The sequence below is a fragment of the Phyllobates terribilis genome, unplaced genomic scaffold (assembly GCF_046119375.1).
Source record: "Phyllobates terribilis strain yellow unplaced genomic scaffold, ASM4611937v1 Scaffold_4__5_contigs__length_816908805, whole genome shotgun sequence".
In the NCBI taxonomy this organism is placed as follows: domain Eukaryota; kingdom Metazoa; phylum Chordata; class Amphibia; order Anura; family Dendrobatidae; genus Phyllobates; species Phyllobates terribilis.
This window is the reverse complement of record NW_027362764.1, coordinates 685,777,337-685,794,817: the sequence shown is the minus strand read 5'-3', so window position 1 is coordinate 685,794,817 and position 17,481 is coordinate 685,777,337. Positions and strand designations below refer to the sequence as shown.

The window sequence follows — 17,481 nt, the reverse complement described above, 5'->3', positions numbered from 1 at the left end:
CACGACCACCCAGATGACCGTGAAACATTCAGAGGGAGGAAGGTCAGTAATAAAGTCCATAGCCAGATGTGTCCAAGGTGCACTAGGAACCTCCAGAGGGCAAAGCAACCCCGCAGCAGGAGCATGCGAAGACTTGGATCTTGCACACACAGTACATTGGCGCACCCACTTAATGACTTCCTTCTGCCATCCAGGCCACCAAAAACTGCGACCCACAAGTCTCTTGGTCTCATAAATTCCTGGATGACCTGCCAACCGAGACTCATGACACTCAACAAACAAATCTCTCCTAAAGGTCCTAGGCACAAACAACCTCCCATGGGGAGTGTTAGATGGGGCATTCTCCTGTGCTTTAAGAATCTCATCCTCCAAAACGGAGTCCAAAGCAGCAATCACAACACCTTCTTGTAAAATGGTCTCCTCTTCCTCCTCAACACCGACCATGGGTGAAAAGCTGCGAGACAAAGCATCCGCTTTAACATTCTTGGTACCCGGGATGTAAGTAACGGAAAATTTAAACCACGAGAAAAAAAGTGCCCACCTAGCCTGACGGGCATTCAAGCGCTTGGCAGCATCAAGATAGATCAGATTTTTATGATCAGTGAAAACCTGAATGGGAAATTCAGCACCTTCCAAGAGATGACGCCAGTGTTCAAATGCGAGTTTAATCGCCAGCAATTCCCGATTATCAATATCGTAATTAAGTTCAGTCTCGGAAAATTTTTTTGAAAAAAAGGCACAGGGATGTACTCCATCCTTGTTTTCCTGAGACAACAACGCACCAACCCCCACCGAAGAAGCATCAACCTCAACCAAAAACGGCTTAGTCACATCAGGCTGCATAAGGATGGGAGCAGAGGTGAACCTCTCCTTTAGAAACACAAAAGCTTCAATGGCCTCAGAAGTCCACTGAACCGCATTAGCACCTTTCCTGGTGAGATCGGTCAGCGGTTTGACAATAATAGAAAAATTTTTTATGAATTTTCTGTAATAATTGGCGAAACCCAAAAACCTCTGTATCGATTTCAAACCAATAGGCCTAGGCCATTCCTGCACAGCTTGAACTTTAACCGGGTCCATCTCAAAACCTTCACTGGAGATAATGTAGCCCAAAAAACTAATTCTCTGTACAGCGAACTCACATTTCTCCAGCTTAGCAAAAAGCGAATTGTCCATTAATAACTGTAATACCTCACGTACGCTCCGCCAATGAGACTCCAGATCCGGCGAATAAATCAAAATGTCATCCAAATACACAATCACATTTTTGCCGATTAAAGGTCTAAGGATATCATTAATAAGATTCTGAAAAAATGCTGGAGCATTGGTGAGGCCAAAAGGCATAACCAGATTCTCAAAATGACCCACAGGAGTGTTAAAAGCAGTCTTCCATTCATCACCCTCCTTCATGCGCAACAAATTGTATGCCCCCTGGAGATCAATTTTAGAGAACCACTTGGCCCCCACTAACTGGTTAAATAAATCAGGAATCAATGGCAGTGGGTAAGGATTGCGTACAGTAATTTTATTAATCTCACGAAAGTCCAGACAAGGACGTAAACCGCCATCTTTTTTTTTTACAAAAAAAAATCCAACAGCCACAGGAGACTTGGAAGGCCTAATGTGACCGGCGGCCAAGCTTGTCTGTATGTATTCTTCCAAAGCCTTTCTTTCAGGAATAGTAAGATTAAATAAACGACTCTTAGGAAGAGTCGCGCCAGGGACAAATTCAATGGTACAATCATAGTCTCTATGGGGAGGCAAAACCTGCGACTCCTCCTCAGAAAAAACTCTCCAAAAATCCTGAATAGGTACAGGCAATTCCCCTCTATCCACAGCAGCAATGTGCCCGGTACAACACTTGTCATAACACTTAGGGCTCCAGGACTTAATTTCATTGGTAGACCAATCCAGTACAGGATTGTGCAATTTTAACCAGGGTAACCCCAATATTACTGGAGAAGGCAAATTATCCAATACCACCAAATCCAAATTCTCTTGATGAATACCATTAATAGTGAGGGGAAATTCACAGACCTTGTGAGTAACACTCTTCAAGGGAGAGCCATCGACAGAAACCACAGCAATAGGGGATGACAAAGTTTTAGGTTCTAATCTAAGTTTTTCCAAGAATCCCCCATCAATCACATTCAGAGTAGATCCACAATCCACAAATACCCGAAATTCAATTAATTCATCCTGAGCAGCAGTAGTGGCAGATAGGAATACTCCCTTAGAATTTAAACAGGCAATACGAGCATGACTGACCATTTTTTTTTCTTTCTTCTTACGAAGCACACAGCTCTTAATAAAATGACCAGAATTTCCGCAATAGAAACACAAGCCTTCAGAAAGTCGGCGGTCTGTTTCCTGAGAGCGGGGTGCCATCGCCCCAATTTCCATCGGCTCTCCATTGTCAGCACAGAACCTCTCAGGACTCGAAGCTGACATAGCAGAGGATTTGCTCTCATTAACCCTTTCACGCAGTCTCCTGTCCACCCGTATAGCTAATTGCATTGCCTCCTGCAAGTTTCCAGGTGTGGGATAAGCAATCAGTAAATCCTTTACCCTTTCACATAGCCCTGCAAGAAACAAGCTTTTCAAAGCAGAATTGTTCCACCCCACCTGGGCAGACCACCGACGGAAGTGAGAACAATATTTTTCCACATTACCTGATCCCTGCCTCAAACGTCTTAATTCAGACTCAGCAGATGAGACACGATCAGGATCATCGTACAACAAACCCAAAGCAGAAAAAAAACTATCCACTGATCTAAAGCACGGATCACTAGGTTGGAGAGAGAAGGCCCATCCCTGAGGATCTTTGCGCAAAAGTGACATTATGATCCCTATGCGCTGTGATTCATCACCAGAGGATCCGGGTCTCAAATGAAAATATAATAGACAAGCATTTTTAAAAGAAAAAAAATCTTGTTGTTCGCCAAAAAATAGATCAGGCAGACGTACCTTAGGTTCCACAAAATGCGCTCCAGAACAGCTACTCACGTGTTGTTGGAGCTTGGTCACCTCCAGAGAGAGTCCCTGCAAGCGTTGAGCCAAATCTTGCACCGAGACCATGATGGAAAACTGGAGGTCTTTCCTTAGAGAAAATTTTTTTTTTTTTTTTTATGGCTGGAATTACTGTTATGATCTGCTACAGAGACTAAGGAAAGAAAGGAGATCTATCCCTACAATAGAACTAAACTAGATCCCTACGATGTAACGGGGAACCTGATCCTGCGATCAGACCCGCTAAAGTCCTCGGCTAGTCTGAACGCAGACCTATAGATGTGAGGGAGGGATCCCTACAAGATCTAGGGACTGGGAAAAGTTGGACACCTCCTAGCAGAAATAGTAGCAGTCAAAGACAAAAACACAACAAAAAGGCATAGGGGTCAGAAGACCTAGCAAAACTAACAGAGAACGGCAACAGAGCAACAAGCTAGCTCAACAGTAGTAAATACAAATGAAGTCCAGCAAAGCCAGGAGGGTGGAGCCGGATTAAATAGGCAAAATGGTCATGTGACCAGCAAACTAAAAAAAGCCTAAAAGGAGAGTTGTAACACGCTTGGTGGCGAGCAATCTGGCCGTGACGGGGCGGGCTCCGAAGGGTCCATGCAAAGGCTGTGCCGTCCCTACAGGTGTGGTTTGTTTAGCAGTAATTCTATGAGCACTCCTAGCCGTGGCAAGGAGCTCGGTGTCAGGCCTGCGTGAATGCGGCGGGGTAGCGTACTTAGCTGCCAACTGGCTCAGAGGCCTTGGGGCTTCCATCATCTAAGTTACTTAAGGTCGGTGTCCGGCAAGGCGCCGTTCAATGCTAGCCGAGCTGGGCAGTAGGGCAAAACGTCATCAAAATGATCTACAGCACCCGGTGTTCCCAGGAGGTCTCCCATCCAAGTACTGTCTGAGCCCAGCCCTGCTTTGTTTCCGAGATCAGGCGAGATCAGGCGTATCCAAGGTTGTATGGCCAGTAGACGCTGCTTGATCCATCGCCCGGCCAGCCTTTCTCAGGATGGCTTGGTGGCGAGCAATCTGGACGTGACGGGGCGGGCTCCGAAGGGTCCATGCAAAGGCTGTGCCGTCCCTACAGGTGTGGTTTATTTAGCAGTGATTCACCTGCCACATCAGGTGTCTTCAAAAATGTCTCGGCGCAGGGTCTCCTGCAGGCTAAACCCTTCATCGCGGTAATGTGGCAGAAAGAGCAAGCTGGATCCGTAACCTGGGGGCGGAGCGAGACGTCCAGGGGTGAATGAAGGAAGAGGGTGAGATGGTTGCCAGTGACTTTGAGCTGCTCTTCAGGGGGGAGGGTCGTGTTGCCTGCAAAGGTCTTCTGCTTGGGGTTACCGGTGGTTGCCTCCAGCCACGCGGGAGACGCTGGTTCTGGTGAAAAGGAGCCTAGTATTAAAAGTAAAGAAGCAACAATGCTGGAGGCCCACGGTGATCAGAAGGATGCTGGTATTTTGCAGAGATGAAATAGCGCAAGAGAGAAAGCAAATGAAAAAAAGAAAAGAGAATGAATGTGTGCACTTGTGAAAGGGAATGGAAAAAAGGCATAGAAGAGAGTGCCCCCTGCTGGTGGAAGGAAGGAAAAAGCAAAAGCCTACAGCACCTGGTATTCCCAGGCAGTCTCCCATCCAAGTGCTAACCAGGCCCAACGCTGCTTAGTTTCCAAGATCAGATGAGATCAGGCGTGTTCAGGGTGGTGTGGCCGTAGGCTCAGACAAGCCTCTCACTTGCTGCTTTTCTAATCTGACGTCTGGCTGCCGGCTGCCCTTTCCAGTGCTCAGCAAGACCAGGTCCTTTTGTGCTTTCCCTTGTCTTCAATTTTTTGCTGGCTTCCTTAAAAGTTCTTGTAGACACAACGCCCCACTCAGAGCCGCTGAGCTCACTGATCGGCTGCAGCGCTGTCAACGGAACGTCAGCTTCACGGCCAATGCCACAGGCCGGGAGCAGAGGCGAGACTCACCGGTAGACCCGGGTAGGGCTAGCAGAGCGCGGTTAGTTGCTTTCTAATAGCCTGCAGCCGGGGATTAACTTTTAATGAAAGGGAACAATCCCTTTGACTGTCTGCAGCGCGCCACACCTAGGAAGAGCACTCTCACACACAAACCAGCATGCACACGTACTCGCACGTGACAACACCCCCTATCTGCCCCTACAACCTCTCCGTCACCATGCGTCAGACTCTCATGCCTGTTTTATGATTTCAGGGCCCTAGCAGGAATCACCCCCCCCTCCCCAATTCCTTCCGCACCTTCCTTGCCTTCCTTGCACTGAGGTTAGCTCTTTGTCAGCCGTCTGGCTTGGTTACACAAGCTTCTTTGCAGAGAAACATGTTACTTCTGCTGGCCCTCGCTAGGTGTCCAGCATCCAAAACCTTCCCTGAGCACCTGCTGAAAGCCTGGCCCCTTCACGACCCCGGGTGCTTTTAACGCCATCATTTCCACACGGCGAGCTGCAGAGTCAATAAGCACTCCTAGCCGTGGCAAGGAGCTCGGTGTCAGGCGTGCGTGAAGGCGGCGGGGTAGCGTACTTAGCTGCCAACTGGCTCAGAGGCCTTGGGGCTTCCATCATCTAAGTTACTTAAGGTCGGTGTCCGGCAAGGCGCCGTTCCATGCTAGCCGAGCTGGGCAGTAGGGCAAAACGTCATCAAAATGGTCTACAGCACCCAGTGTTCCCAGGAGGTCTCCCATTCAATTACTGTCCGAGCCCAGCCCTGCTTTGCTTCCGAGATCAGACGAGATCAGGCGTATCCAATGTGGTATGGCCAGTAGACGCTGCTCGATCCATCACCCGGCCAGCCTTTCTCAGGATCGCTTGATGGCGATCAATCTGGCAGTGACGGGGCGGGCACCAAAGGGTCCATGCAAAGGCTGTGCCGTCCCTACAGGTGTGGTTTGTTTAGCAGTGATTCACCCGCCGCATCAGGTGTCTTCAAAAATGGCTCGGCACAGGGTCTCCTGCAGGCTAAACCCTTCATCGCGGTAATGTGACAGAAAGAGCAAGCTGGACCCGTAACTTGGGGGAGGAGCGAGACGTCCAGGGGTGAATGAAGGAAGAGGGTGAGATGCTTGCCAGTGACTTTGAGCTTCTCTTCAGGGGGGAGGGTCGTGTTGCCTGCAAAGGTCTTCTGCTTGGGGTTGCCGGTGGTTGCCTCCAGCCACCCGGGAGACGCTGGTCCTGGTGAAAAGGAGCCTAGTATTAAAAGTAAATAAGCAACAATGCTGGAGGCCCACGGTGATCAGAAGGATGCTGGTATTTTGCAGAGATGAAATAGCCCAAGAGAGAAAGCAAATGAAAAAAAGAAAAGAGAATGAATGTGTGCACTTGTGAAAGGGAATGGAAAAAAGGCATAGAAGAGAGTGCCCCCTGCTGGTGGAAGGAAGGAAAAAGCAAAAGCCTACAGCACCTGGCATTCCCAGGCGGTCTCTGTTAAATGGTTAATTATGGAAATTCATTTGGAATGTTAATCGATAATCATTTTTCTGAGTTCTATGCCTCAGCCATCGTGTCTAGTTGACATGTGCTATTTGTGTGTGTATTTTTGGTTCACTACCATATGTAGAACAGGTGTCCATACGACAGGCTATAAAAGCCCATGGTACAGAAAGGGGGGCTCTCTTGCTCTGCCCACCCCACAAGACACAGAATCTTCATGCTGAGAAGCAGATGACATGTAGGCCTGGACACATGCTGGACAAAGACATGATTTACCAGCCAGGATCCAAGGAAAGATGGGTGAATCTCAACAATTAAGCTAATTATGGACAAATGGACAATTACTTTCTAACTAATTATTGTATGTACCTGCTGCAATCTGATTCTTTTTAATGGACAATCCTAGAATAAATAGATACATTTTTTTATAAGAATATCGTGATATTCATACTTTGAGAAGTCCTCAGTAGAAAAAAATAATACAGGAAGAGTATTATTTTACAATGGTGAGCCAGCCAGTCCTGTTTTTTTATTTTTTAAATTAAGTAAGTGAATTTCTTCCGTGAACAAGCGGGGAGTCCTGACGAGCTGAACAGCTGTTGTTCACGTGTCAGTAAATTCACTAGTTTGTCACGAGAAGCAGAAAGGACCTACAGACTGAGGAAAGACAGGAAGCAGAGGTACTAACAAGGAACAGAATCACACAGGAAAAGAATCAGACGAACTGAAGACACGACGTGCTGATAAAGAGAAGCCAAGGAATCTTAAGGTAAGCAAAATATGGATATAATTTCTTCTTTTGCTAAACAAAGTAATATTACTTTCAAAGTTAATGTAGGAGATGACATAGAAGTTTTGTGGCTCAGTTTATACAAAGAATGTGAATTGCAGAATTTACAGTTAACTTCTAAATTGGTAAATAGAGACAAACAGAAATTGAGAAATATTCTACATTTGGTAGATTTTTTTCATAGTCTTGTGTTAGAGATTTCTAAGCAGGAAAATAGTGTAGAAGTGTCAGACGGTGATACTGATTCTGACTGTAATGTGGAAAATGAACAAGAAGTAAGACACGTGTCTGTAACTGAAGGTGACCTTGGGTCTGACCAAGAGACGGACATACAGAAACCTGACATGGGAGGAGACATGACTGACATACGAGAAACCGACATACTAGGTGATGTGGGAGGAGACGTGAGTGACGTAGGAGGAACGGACGTACAAGAGCCACTAAAAATATCAGAGAATTCTGGAATTACCCAGGCTCAACTCCAAATTAAAATGAGGAAAAATTTGCTGAAATTATACAAAATCATGCCAAAATATGATGTCAAAATCCATGCCTGTAGAAATTCAGAGACATTTGAGAGCTTCTCTGATAAGTTTGATTTATCCAATGAGGAGAGGAATCAATTATTTAAAATATGGATTCCTGTGACATTGTCCAGACGTTTACATTTAATGCCCTGTGAAAATTACTCTCCTAATGGATGGGAAAATGATTCGGACAGATTAAGATATTTGATTTATTGTGTCACAAAGGATTTTCCCAACATAGAAGATCTGCAGAAACTAAGGATTGGTAGGAAGGAATGTACATATACATTCATGTCCATATTTGAACGGTTGTACAAAGCTCTCATCAAAAATGGAAAAGTACAACATATGATAACAACTTTTGTACAAAAATTCAAATTCCTAAATTCAGTTTCCCAAGTTATGGCATCACAAAAAAATTCATTATTTGAATGTGCGCAGATGCTGGATTTTGTTAGAAAACATGAGAATCGTGAAAAGAAAATAAATCAAGCTAAATTTATAAAACCAGGAAAGGTAAAATCTTACCAAAAGCCAATATCAAACTCTCCTAGACTGAGTCATCCCCATAGTGAACTCTATCAAATACGCAGAAGATTTCATATATGTTATAAGCCATATCAGCCAGTGCAAAGATCCATCTCTCCACAGAATGAGTTAATTCTCAGTCAGAACTGTGATTCTCTAAAAAGGAAAATGGCTGAAACTGATGGACAGAGACAGGTGAGACGACCAACTCACAGTGACGTCATGGAATGTGGACAGAAGAACAGGCAGTTCTCTGAGGTTTTGAAGGATAGAAAAATGTCTTTCCTAAATAGGGCGTTCCTGGAGATATTTGAGAGAGACAGAAGATTTGGTTTAGGGAGTGGCTAAGGAAAAACTGTAATTATAATATTGTATCAAAATGTAATACAATGTCTCAATATTTATTTATAATCTTATACAGTAAAATTGTAGTTACATAGTTTCTAATAGTTCATATATATATATATATATATATATATATACACTTGTCTAAGTAGAGATTGCGTATAATTGTATTTATATATACGTTTATAAAATATATATATATATATATATATATTAATTAATAAATTAGAACTTCATATATATAAATTTAAGTAGCAATATTTTGAATTACATTAGAACCAACCAATATGTATAAGATATTTAAATAATTCTGTTTCTGTATGAATTTGATATTTAATTTTATTTTCTTATATTTCCTTAGAATTTTCATTCCAAAGCAGGATTTGATCAAAGAACTCTAAAATGGATTTATTTCTTTATTCACACAGGAAGTGAAAAAATTGCATGATTTTATGTGTATAACATTTTAAAATAATAACAATATATCTAGTTGAACTATAATATATATGTAATACTTATTAATTCTTTTGTGTTGCTAATATTTTCTGTGCATGAAGTGTTCGTGCAAATTAAAGTAGCTTTACAGCATGACGTGTGACAGCTGCGGCCTTTGAACTTTGAGCTAATAGTATAGGATCCCATTCATTCTATTTTCAACTGATGTAACTTAAGACCGGGCAGCCAGTGAAAAAAGAATCTAAGACAAGAGTTTTTTCAAGTGTCTGAAATTCCAGTGACTTACTCTCATATTATATAATATGTACTTGGGGAATATTCAAAGAAATAGAATCATAGAATGGTAGAGTTGGAAGGGACCTCCTGGGTCATCTGGTCCAACCCCCTGCTCAAAGCAGGATTCACTAGATCATCTCAGACAGATGTCTGTCCAGCCTCTGTTTGAAGACGTCCATTGAAGGGGAACTCACCACCTCTCGTGGCAGCCTGTTCCACTCATTAATCACCCTAACTGTCAAAAAGTTTTTTCTAATATCTAATCTGTGTCTCCTCCCATTTAGTTTCATCCCATTGCTTCTAGTCTTTCCTTGTGCAAATGAGAATAAAGATGATCCTTCTACAATGTGACAGCCCTTGACATATTTGTAGACAGCTATTAAGTCTCCTCTCAGTCTTCTTTTTTGCAAGCTAAACATTCCCAAATCCTGCAACCGTTCCTCATAGGACATGGTTTGCAGACCAGTCACCATTCTGGTCGCTCTTCTCTGAACTTGCTCCAGTTTGTCTATGTCTTTTTTAAAATGTGGTGCCCAAAACTGTACACAGTATTCCAGATGAGGTCTGACCAAAGAGGAGTAAAGACCGATAATGACTTCACGTGATCTAGACTGTATGCTTCTGTTAATACATCCCAGAATTGTATTTGCCTTTTTCGCTGCTGCATCACACTGTTGACTCATGTTCAGTCTATGATCTATTAGTATACCTAAGTCTTTTTCACATGTACTGTTGCTTAGCTCTATTCCTCCCATTCTGTATATGCTTTTTTCATTTTTATTGCCCAGATGTAGTACTTTGCATTTTTCCCTGTTAAAAACCATTCTGTTGGTTGCTGCCCACTGCTCCAGTTTATTTAGGTCTTTTTGAATCCTCTCTCTCTCTTCTCTAGTATTAGCTATCCCTCCTAGCTTTGTGTCATCAGCAAATTTAATCAGTTTACCCTCAATTCCTTCATCTAAATCATTGATAAAGATGTTGAACAATACAGGTCCCAGGACGGAGCCCTGTGGTACCCCACTTGAGACATTCATCCAGCTGGATGTGAAGCCATTTACAACCACCCTTTGAGTCCGATCACTAAGCCAGTTATGAATCCACCTTATAGTTGCCTGGTCCATTGCATACTTGGTCATTTTTTAAATAAGGATGGTGTGAGATACTTTGTCAAATGCTTTGCTGAAGTCAAGATATACTATATCTACAGCATTTCCCTGATCCACCCAGTCAGTGATTTTGTCATAGAAGGAAATTAAGTTAGTCTGACATGACTTGTTAGTTACAAACCCATGCTGACTCTGGTTAATCACTTCATTCTTATCCATGTACTTACATACATGTTGTTTAATAATTTGTTCAAAGATCTTTCCTGGTATAGAAGTCAGACTCACCGGCCTATAGTTCCCTGGGTCCACCTTCTTCCCCTTTTTGAAGATTGGAACAACATTTGCTCTTCTCCAGTCTTCTGGGACTTCTCCTGTTCTCCAAGAATTTTCAAAGATTATGGAGAGTGGTTCTAAAATTTCTTCTACGATCTCCTTCAGTACTCTGGGGTGTAATTCATCTGGACCTGGAGACTTGAACTCATTTATGTTAGCTAAATATTCCCTCACAATCTTTCTGTTTACAGATAACTTGGATTCCTCTATTCCTTTAAAAGGACAGTGGAGATCAGTTGATGTTACATTTTCTTTCTGAGAGAAAACAGATGCAAAATAAGAATTAAAACGTTCGGCCTTCTCAACATCCTCTCTTACCATTTCTCCATTTTCATCCTGTAAAAATCCTATAGCATCTTTGACTTTTCTTTTACTTTTGACATACCCCCAAAATCCTTTTTTATTGCTTTTGACATCTCTTGCAAGCCTTAATTCATTGTCAGCTTTAGCTAACCTGATACGTGCCCTGCAGGATCTGCAGACTGCATTATAATCTTCTTTAGATATGCCTCCCTCTTTCCATTTAATAAACATTTCTTTCTTTCTTTTTAGCATGTGTTTAAGTTCTGTGTTCATCCATCCTGGTTTCCTTAAATGCTTCCCATTCTTCCTACTTTTCGGGATTGTTAACGATTGTGCTTTGAGAATCTCATTTTTAAAAATTTCCCATCCTTCCTGGACATTTTTGTCCTTAAGGACATCCAGCCAGTGGATCCCTCCTATTCTCTTTCTGAGTCTCTTAAAATCTGCCTTTCTAAAATCTAACCTTGAAGTTTGAGTCTTCACATGTCTTCCTCCTCTAGTTATCCAAAATTCTATAATAGCATGATCGCTGCCTCCTAGGGACCCAGCCACCTTTACCTCCTCAACCATTTCCTCCCTGTTTATAAGGATTAGATCCAAAGTAGCAGATCCCCTTGTTTTCTCCCCTACCTTTTGGAAGATAAAGTTGTCAGCAAGAGGGGATAAGAATTTGCTTGACCTGTTAGTTTTACTTGAGAGAGATTCCCAACAAATGTCTGGATAGTTGAAATCTCCCATGACCACTACGTCATATTTTTTGGAGAACTTGGTCATTTGATACATAAAGAGTTCATCCATATCTTCAGCTTGCCCAGGTGGCCTGTAGTAAATGCCTACAATGGTGTCCTTTCCGTTGTTCTCTCCTTGCATTCTTACCCAAACAGTTTCCACAGAACTCCCAGTCTCTGAAGCTTCAATCTCTGTGCAGATATACGCTTTTCTAACATACAATGCAACACCTCCTCCTCGTTTATCAAGTCTGTTTCTTGCAAATAAGTTGTATCCTTTTAGCCTTTTATTCCAATCATGTGTATCGTCCCACCAAGTTTCAGTGATTCCAATGACATCATATTCCTTTTCCTGCGTTAGTAGTTCCAATTCTCCTTGTTTGTTGCCCATGCTTTGTGCATTTGTATAAAAACATTTTAGTTTGTGATTGGTTTCTCTTCCTCCCATATTTTTATTATTTAAATTGTTTTGTCTTTGTTCTTCCTTTCCACTTCCAGTAGCAGAGATCTCAATAGTATTTGTCAGCTGTATGGCTTTTTCTGGCCTTTTGCTTCCCTTCCCACATTGTTCTAGTTTAAAGCTCTTCTGATGAGTGTAGCAAGGCGACTTCCAAATACATGTTTTCCAGTCTTCGTAAGGTGCACCCCATCTCTAGCAAGTAGTCCATCGTATAGGTAATTCATTCCGTGATCCAGAAATCCAAATCCTTGTTGACGGCACCATCGACGTAGCCAGTTGTTCACCTGTAGAATCTTATTCCACCTCATTGTTCCATGGCCATCCACTGGGAGGATGGATGAGAAGACCACCTGCGCTCCCAATTCTTTCACTTTCTTGCCTAAGTCTTCAAAGTCACTGCAGATGGTTTCCAGGTCCTTTCTTGCGGTGTCATTTGTCCCCACATGTATTAGCAGGAATGGGTAGTGATCTGTAGGTCTGAAGAGTCTTGATATCCTGTCAGACACATCTTTAATTTTTGCTCCTGGAAGACAGCACATTTCTCTTGAGGTTATGTCTGGTCTGCAGATAGCGGCCTCTGTTCCTCTTAACAGGGAATCCCCCATGACCACCACTCTCTGTTTTTTCTTCACAACATTCTTCTTTTTCCATCCAGGAGGATTCTGAGGGCTTACAAGGTTATTCATTGCTGGCAAAGTCTTATTTTGCTGTATTTCTTCATGGTTCTCCTGCGTGAGAGCCTGGTACTGGTTCCTGAGCAGTATGGGTGCTGACTGCCTCTCGATCCTCCTGCTTCTGTGGGTCACATGCTTCCATTCCTCTGTTTCGTCAGGTGCAGTTCGAATTTCTTCTCTTTCTGAATTATGAAGAGATAATTCTGCTCTGTCTAAGAACTCTTCACCTTCCTTAATGATTTTTAAGGTAGTTAACCTCTCTTCTAGATTTCGCAAATTTTCCTCCAACAGGGACACAAGCTTGCATTTCTGGCATGTGAAGTTTGGCTTTTCCAATGGCAAGTCTGTGAACATGTAGCAGGATATGCAGCTCACCAAATGGCTCCTGGACTCTTCCATGTTCTTATTGTTAATGTTCTGAAAACAGTGAAAAAAGCTGCAAAAAAAAGCTTCAAAATGCACGCGCCAGTAGGCGCGCGGTTTAGCGATGTCCTCTTTTCAGCTCCAACAGCCAAAATCCAGTGTTCTTTGAGCTCGCGGAGACTCTTCACTTACCCCAAAATGCAGTGGGAATATGCAAATTATCTCCTCAGGACTCCTCCCCTGGTTTACCGATGTCCTCTTTTCAGCTCCAACAGCCAAAATCCAGTGTTCTTTGAGCTCGCGGAGACTCTTCACTTACCCCAAAATGCAGTGGGAATATGCAAATTATCTCCTCAGGACTCCTCCCGTGGTTTAGTGATGTCCTCTTTTCAGCTCCAACAGCCAAAATCCAGTGTTCTTTGAGCTCGCGGAGACTCTTCACTTACCCCAAAATGCAGTGGGAATATGCAAATTATCTCCTCAGGACTCCTCCCCTGATTTACCGATGTCCTCTTTTCAGCTCCAACAGCCAAAATCCAGTGTTCTTTGAGCTCGCGGAGACTCTTCACTTACCCCAAAATGCAGTGGGAATATGCAAATTATCTCCTCAGGACTCCTCCCCTGGTTTACCGATGTCCTCTTTTCAGCTCCAACAGCCAAAATCCAGTGTTCTTTGAGCTCGCGGAGACTCTTCACTTACCCCAAAATGCAGTGAGAATATGCAAATTATCTCCTCAGAACTCCTCCCCTGGTTTACCGATGTCCTCTTTTCAGCTCCAACAGCCAAAATCCAGTATATAAATATAAAGATATTCAATTGATATGGCAATGCGCATTAATAAATTGGGATACAACAATTTTGGGTTAAATATATATATATATATATATATATATATATATATATATATATAAAACTTCATATGTGGAATGTTTGAGTTGAACAGATCTGTGAATGTCAGAGTGAAGGTGACAGATGAGTAAATCAGCAGCTGTTAAGTGTGATTGATGTGACAGAGGCCTCGTATGTTTGTATGTTTGAAAAAAAAAAATGTTTCTTTATGTGAAGGTACAAAAATATATTTAATTCTGAGGAAATTATAATACATAATTAGGTATTACGGTATCTACATATATATATTTCTATATTTCTTTAATAATTATTATTTCTTGATTTAACTAATAGTGGATAAGGGCAACCACACATCAAAATGGTTTACAAAGCAAATTTATATTTAGAATAATTTTCCACATGATAATATTCTTGAATAACTATAATATTATTTTTAATGGTTACCTAAATAGGTACACACCTCTCTTTAGTCAAATCTATGCTACTCATCGATATGAAATTTATGCGCAATATTTCTAGAAGAATAATTATTTTTAATTTGGTTCTGATATATACATAAATTTTATAAAATAATATTTTTGGTATTAAGGGGGAAAATGTGTTTTTGATCCTGATTACATAATCACTTTTGATCAATACTTATTTTCCACACATTTTAATAAAGAAGAAAAAATAATAAGGTACTATGTTATAATTAAGAAGGGTATTACATGCAAAGTTGCATAATTTAATATTTTTTGGTGGTACAAGGTTATGACAAATATGAAATCATCCAGATAATGGAGATATAAGGGTATTTTTTATGGAGAATATAATTACTCTGCATTTGTCATTAAAATTTAAAGGCCTTATTTTTATTTTTATTCTTATTTTTACTCTTAATTTTATTTTTCATTTTTAAAATTTTATTCTTACTTTATACTTCTTATTTTTCTATTTTTTAATTTTTTAATTCTCATTTGATTTTATTTGAGTTCAATATCTCAATTGAGAAAACACATTAATATTTAATAAAGTAATGTCTAATACAAGAGTATTGCTTCATTAAATATATATTGCTAAGGAAAAAAATGTTTACATTTTCTGAGTAAACACAACAATTAATTCATTCATTTATTCATTCATTCATTCATTCATACATTCATATATTTATTCATTTTGGTTCAGAAGTATACATTCTTTGATATTATTGGTTTAATAAAGATATAAAAACTTGTTTTTTCAAAATACACTGACACCTATGGGTTGGAAAAGGTAATTACACCTATGACATAAAAATGTTCTATCATATGGAGAACTTGATTGATAATGAATTATTATCTATTATTGTTTATTATTCCAAACATAATTTATTTAAATATTTTGATAATAATTAGATGGATATTACTGATTGCTATGGTACGCTGTGATATTATAGGTTAGGAAAAACTGCCAGATTTGGTATCAGATTAGGGAATGAAGACTTCAATCAAGACATCGCAATTATGAATTCTATCTTAATAAAGACTTTTAATTTTTATAAATCAAAGAGATTCTCAAAAGTTACAAGAAGAAGCAACTGATATCCGGACGTCTCAGAAGGTAACAGGTGTGAATGCTGAGTGTTATAACAGACTGTGTCCATTACATACAATACAATTCACACCACTGATCACCAGGACGGCAGAGGATGATGATCCTATATGTACTGTGTTGTGTTTAAGTTTCTTCACGTTCCAGTGGTTTCTTATCACCTGCAACGCTTCAATGAAAGCTGGTGAACAGGTAATACCTGGCATATGTGTACTGTATATAAAGGACTGAGTACTGGTTATGGTGCTATATAAAGCAGGAAAGTGTCAAGTTAACCCTTGCTTTACTGACCAAAGACGTCACATCTGTTCCAAAAGTGACACGAGACCAGTGCGGACACACGGAAGATTCCAAAGACGATCCAACGTAAGTCCAGGTGACACTGCACAGATATTAAAGCTACATTTCATCCATGGACTTTGTTTTCTTATCAACTGACACACATGATCTTTCTAATAAAGAGTACAGTTTATGGACTGAACAATAATGAACACAATTATGGACTGTACAATATCTACATGCTGTAATTTATTTCAAAGGAGTTTTCATCTAAAGACTGTGTTATAAAAGAACCAAGAAGAAGACGAGACGACGACCCGATGACATCAGATGATGACGATTGAACCCGCGATTGCTTCAATTTAGATATAGGGAAGTATAATTATACATATTAAATGAATATTAGTCACGGCTTACCATAACATGAATTCACATCATTATATAACAATAATCCGATATTGATACTATTATTACTATTATTATTATTATGGAAATTTAATGATATTGCCAAGGAAGAAGGAAAGAAAAAATGATTGATGAATGTATCTTCTTTTGAGAAATTTCAGTTAAAGTCCTTTAATTCTCAAAAAAGGGGGAAATGTTAAATGGTTAATTATGGAAATTCATTTGGAATGTTAATCGATAATCATTTTTCTGAGTTCTATGCCTCAGCCATCGTGTCTAGTTGACATGCGCTATTTGTGTGTGTATTTTTGGTTCACTACCATATGTAGAACAGGTGTCCATACGACTGGCCATAAAAGCCCATGGTACAGAAAGGGGGGGCTCTCTTTCTCTGCCCACCCCACAAGACACAGAATCTTCATGCTGAGAAGCAGATGACATGTAGGCCTGGACACATGCTGGACAAAGACATGATTTACCAGCCAGGATCCAAGGAAAGATGGGTGAATCTCAACAATTAAGCTAATTATGGACAAATGGACAATTACTTTATAACTAATTATTGTATGTACCTGCTGCAATCTGATTCTTTTTAATGGACAATCCAAGAATAAATAGATACATTTTTTTATAAGAATATCGTGATATTGATACTTTGAGAAGTCCTCAGTAGAAAAAAATAATACAGGAAAAGTATTATTTTACAGTCTCCCATCCAAGTACTAACCAAGCCTGACCCTGCTTAACTTCTGAGATCAGATGAGAGCAGGCGTGTTCAGGGTGGTGTGGCCGTAGGCAGAGACAAGCCTCTCACTTGCTGCTTTTCTACTTTGACGTCTGGCTGCCGGCTGCCCTTTCCAGTGCTCAGCAAGACCAGGTCCTTTTGTGCTTTCCCTTCTCTTCAATTTTTTTTGCTGGCTTCCTTAAAAGGTCTTATAGACACAACACCCCACTCAGAGCCGCTGAGCTCACTGATCGGCTGCAGCGCTGTCGACGGAACGTCAACTTCACGGCCAATGCCACAGGCCGGGAGCAGAGGCGAGACTCA

General features: G+C 41.0%; 3 pseudogenes; all 3 read right to left on the bottom strand.

Moving 5' to 3' along the window:
• Positions 1–3,856: 3,856 nt before the first annotated feature.
• On the bottom strand, positions 3,857–3,976 carry LOC141270155 (5S ribosomal RNA; annotated as a pseudogene).
• A 621-nt stretch (positions 3,977–4,597) lies between these two features.
• Positions 4,598–4,716, bottom strand: LOC141268057 (5S ribosomal RNA; annotated as a pseudogene).
• A 940-nt stretch (positions 4,717–5,656) lies between these two features.
• Positions 5,657–5,776, bottom strand: LOC141269404 (5S ribosomal RNA; annotated as a pseudogene).
• Positions 5,777–17,481: the final 11,705 nt, after the last annotated feature.